Here is a 4,622-nt window from a genome sequence, read left to right as displayed (position 1 = left end):
AAGGTCAGCCCCTGCTATGGACTCTGCCTTCTTCTAGGGTTTGTGTCTCATCCACACTGGAACCCCAGGAGCTGGGAGCCACACGTGTGTCTTTCTGTGGAGCTTCTGTCTCTCTGTCTCTTTCCTCTCCTTCTAATGCTCTTTCTATGGAACATTTTTGGGTCCCTGAACAACTGAAGTGTTTAAGGCTGAGAGGTCCAGCTTGTTCTGGTGCTTTCCATGAACTGATTGAACTCTTGATTTATGAACCAATGCACTAGATGTGGAATCCTCTACACTGAACTCAGAAACAAACGCCCTCTGTCAGAGCATTTTCATCTTCTAGATCACTTTCAAGATGCCCATGGGGATGTTGCAATGATTATCACACAGCTCTCCATTTCTGGATGCAGGCTCTGCAGATTCTTTCTCTGCATTCAGTCAGGCTTGCATTCCCTGACAATTCCTGGTAGCCCGTCATGGTTTCTTAGGGCAGAACAGTAACAATGAAAACCTTACCAATGGCACAACTGCCCAGCCCACAAGGAAAAGAAAGAACAAGCTGTCAAGTTCTTCAAACATTTGTCCTGCTGTGCTGCAAGAGTTGAGCTGCACACAAGGTGTGGAAAGCCTAGAGAAGCTGCAGCTGGTGGCACATCTTGTGACAGAAGCTGCGCCTCGTTCTCCAGGAAAGGTTCTTGGAAAGAGCAAACAGGAGTGTGGAGAAGATTCTGGGAAAACTGAAACAGCTTTTAGGAAATGAAATGAAAATGGAAAGAAACAATCCAAGATGTTTTTCTCTGTTTATTTTTATGCTCCCCTTTTCCATGTTGCACTGCTTCTCCATCCCCTTAATCCAAATAGATCTCATCTCTAAGATCCATGACATGGCAAGTTTTAGACACTGTAAAATACCATGAGCTACACACAGTTTTTGCCTTCCCCTGGTTTACTTGGAAAGCAGTGATGGAGACTAAGTGCAGCCCTTGGGTCAGGTACAAATTCAGCATTCAGGGAATGTGCTCCCCTAGGGTTTGATCCTCAGCGGGGACAATGCACAGCAGCGCTCAAGGGGATTCCTGTTCCCCTGTGCAGGAGTCCAGACTCTGGGTCTGGGCTGACCAGGGCAAAGTTCCCGTGTTTGGACAGGCTCAGGGGCTGCCCCTGGGGAGCGGGGGGCTGGGCGCGGGGGCGAGCGGGCAACGGAAAAACGGACACGGGGACAAACGGCCCCGGAGCTTCAGTTGCAAGGGCAGCAGCAGCAGCAGCGGCAGCGGCAGCGGCTGCAGCAGCGAAAGCAGACAAAGCAGCGATTTTGTCGCATTCCTCTTGATTCTCCTCTCCCTTTCCCGCTGTCCCCTCCTCTCCCAATCTCTCTCTCCCCATTCCCGGCCGGGCCATGTCCTCAGCCCGCCCCCAGGCCCGGGCGGGTCTGCCCCGGCCCCGTCCCCGTCCCCGGCCGTCCCGCCGGGGTCTCGCCTCCGCCCGGCTCTGGCCGTGCTGGCGGTGGCGCTGCTGGGCGGGCATCAGTGCCTGGAGCTCGGGCGGCACCGCCGCCCTCTGGCTCCGCCTGGCCCGAGCCCGGCCCCGGCCCCGACGTGGGCTCCAGTCCCGGCCCCGGCCCCGGCTCCTCCCGGGCCCCGCGGAGGACACACGCGGCGCGGCCGCTCCCGCCGCCCCCGCTGCGGCTTCCCCGGCCCGAGCTCCGCCGCTCGGCAGCGCGGCCGTCGGCCCCGAGCTCCGCCGCTGTCCCGTTCCAGGGACAGAACGCCTGGGGAGGGCCGGCCCGGGGCGCTCGGGGAGCGCTCGGGGGCCGCTCCTGGCCCCGGGCCGAGCGCTGACAGCCCCGTCCCGCCCGCAGGGAAGGCGCAGGAGGAGGCCCTGCAGGAGCGGTACCGGCTGGGTTCGCTGCTGGGCAGCGGCGGCTTCGGCAGCGTCTTCGCGGCCACGCGGCTCTCGGATGGCGCCCCGGTGAGCGGCGGGGCCGGCAGCGGGCGCAGGAGAAGGGGGCGGAGGAGGAGGAGGATTAGCAGGAGGAGGAGGGGGAAGGAGGAGGAGGAGGAGGAGGAGGATGGGGCTCGGCGGGGCGGGTGGTGCGCTCAACCCACTGCTCTCCCTTGCTCGCAGGTGGCCATCAAAAGGGTGCCACGGAACCGCGTCCGGCACTGGGGCGAGCTGGTGAGTGAGCGGGGCCAGCGGCAGAAGCCGGGCCGTGCCGGGTGGCGAGGAGCCGGGGCCCGGCAGGGTGGGAGCCGCCGGGAGCCCTGCAGGGAGAGCGGGCATGGGCTGAGCGGGGCATGCAGAGCATCCCGGGCTGGCTGAGGGGTTCCCCAGCCCTGGCACGGCCTCAGCCCCACTGACGGCATCGCGCTCCTCCCGCAGCCCGACGGCACCAGCGCACCCCTGGAGGTCGTGCTGCTGGACAAGGTGTCCTCTGGCTGCACTGGTGTCATTCAGCTCCTGGAGTGGCTTGAGCTCCCTGACAGCGTCGTGCTGGTGCTGGAGCGTCCGGAGCGGTGCCAGGAGCTGTCGGGTTTCCTGGCGGAGCGGAGGTTCCTGCCGGAGGAGGAGGAGGCGCGGGGGCTGTTCCGCCAGGTGCTGGAGGCCGTGCGGCACTGCACCAGCTGCGGGGTCCTGCACAGGGACATCAAGCCTGAGAACATCCTGCTCGACCTGGCCACCGGGCAGCTGAAACTGATTGACTTTGGCTGTGGCGCCTTCCTCCAAGACACAGCCTACACCCAGTTTGCAGGTGAGCTCTGCCTGGGGATGCTCCTGGGCATCTCATGGCCCAGCTGGGGTGCAGCCCCAGGGCTCCCCCTATTGCAGCCAGGATGGGATTAATGCTGGAGCCAAGCTGATTTGGGTGGGGGTGGGAGGGGGACCAGCTCCAGCCCTGCCGACAGCCTTCAGCACCCACTGTGGCCTGGGCTAAGGCTGGAGCTGAGGCAGCCAGCCTGACAAAAACCCCAGTGGGGGTAGCAGAGAGGGGCGTCTGACCCTGTGCCCTGGATGGTTTGGTGTGCAGGCGAGAAGGGCTTGGACTGCACTGCTCCCATTGTTTGCATTGACTGGTTAACATTTTTGGGGGGGGGGTGCAGGCGGGGAGTAGAGCGGGCATTCTCAACCACTGGATGAGTTTTGCTTTTGTGTGTCACGGTTGGGCCTTCCCAGGATTTCTGCTGCCCTCTTCCAACACCAGTGGCTTCTTTTCCAGCCCCAAGTCTGTACACAATTCCCAGGTGCTGGTGAGAGGGCAGCAGTCACCCTGTGTGCCACTGGGGCAGCCCCCACAGGCCATGGGGTGCTGGGGCCAGGCTCTGGGAGCAGCAGCGTCCCCCTGATGAACTCTGTCTGTGTTCCACAGGAACCCTGTCCTACAGCCCACCAGAGTGGATCCACCACCAACGCTACCACGGCGAGGCAGCAACGATCTGGTCCCTGGGCCTCCTGCTGTACCACCTGGTCATGGGGAAGCACCCGTTCAGGAGGGGCCAGGAGATCATCTGGGGGCGGATCTTGTTCCCACGACGGCTCTCTCAAGGTGGGTCCTCATCTCTGGCCACGGGGGCAATACCAGTGCTGGGACACAGTAGCAGCTCATGAGCATCCTGCTCTGGCAGCTGCTGAGGAGGTGGCACATGTCCTGCTCTCCTGCTCTCCTCCAAACACAGAATCCATGGGGAAGTTTAGGCCCAGCTCTGGGCACACCCAGCATGGCCTGGGCATGGGAACAGGGGGGCAACTTCTCCAACTGACTGGTGATTTCTGGTTTGTTTCCCCAGAGTGCCAGGATCTCATTAAGAGGTGTTTGTCCATGCAGCCCTTGGACAGGCCATCCTTAGAAGAGCTTTTCCGTGATCCATGGGTGCAGGGTGGTCTTCTGCCCTAGAAGATGGGAGAGCTCCACGTGCACAGTTGGATCCAGGGGCCTGGCAGGTAACAGCTCCACACATGTCCTGGCAATCAGTGGCAAAGCCAACCAGACTGGTTTTGTCCTGCCTGTGTCACTGCCCAGGGGGCATCAGATGGGAACACGCAGCCCTTGTGCTGGAGCTGAGCTGCTCTGCCCAGCACTGCTGGCCACCATCTGAGCTGGTTTTGCTTGTCCTGGTTCCCTGACAGCTGGGGCCCTGGGCAGAACCCAGACAGCCTGGGCTCACCCCAGGGAAGGAGAAGAAGCCCCTGGAGAAGCTGTACCAGGTGGGGCTGCTGCTGCTGGGGACAGTGAGGACGACATCAAAAATGACAACCTCTTCTTCCACCTGGCCACCGGCAGCTGAGGATGACGGACTTTGATTCTGACACCTTCTCCAAAGCCAGGCTCCACAGGGAATTTGAAGGTGAGTCCACACGCAGGGGGATGCTCCCAGATTTGGGCATTGCACAGCCTGGCCGGGAACCAAAGGTTCCCCCATTGCTGGGGCAGATGCAGCTGATCCTTCAGTCGGCTGCCAGGCTGCTTTTGGCAGGGCTGGGGGGATGGGCTGGGGTGCTGATGAAATGGGAGTGGGCTCCTGGCCCTGCCAACAGCCCCAGCACCCACCGTGCCCCGGGCTGGGGCTGGGGCAGCCAGCCCGACACAAAGAAACCCCCATGGTGGGAGCAGAGGTGGGACTCCAGAACCTGTGCAGGGGCTGCTT

The 4,622-nt window shown here is 61.8% G+C and overlaps 1 pseudogene; it reads left to right on the top strand.

Annotated features, from left to right (window-relative positions):
- The first annotated feature begins 1,848 nt into the window (after window positions 1-1,848).
- On the top strand, window positions 1,849-3,892 carry LOC137467871 (serine/threonine-protein kinase pim-1-like; annotated as a pseudogene).
- The last annotated feature ends 730 nt before the right edge of the window (window positions 3,893-4,622 follow it).

Source organism: Anomalospiza imberbis, unplaced genomic scaffold (assembly GCF_031753505.1).
Source record: "Anomalospiza imberbis isolate Cuckoo-Finch-1a 21T00152 unplaced genomic scaffold, ASM3175350v1 scaffold_83, whole genome shotgun sequence".
Lineage (NCBI taxonomy): Eukaryota > Metazoa > Chordata > Aves > Passeriformes > Viduidae > Anomalospiza > Anomalospiza imberbis.
The sequence above is the reverse complement of the archived record's forward strand: the minus strand, read 5'-3'. Positions and strand labels throughout refer to the sequence as shown.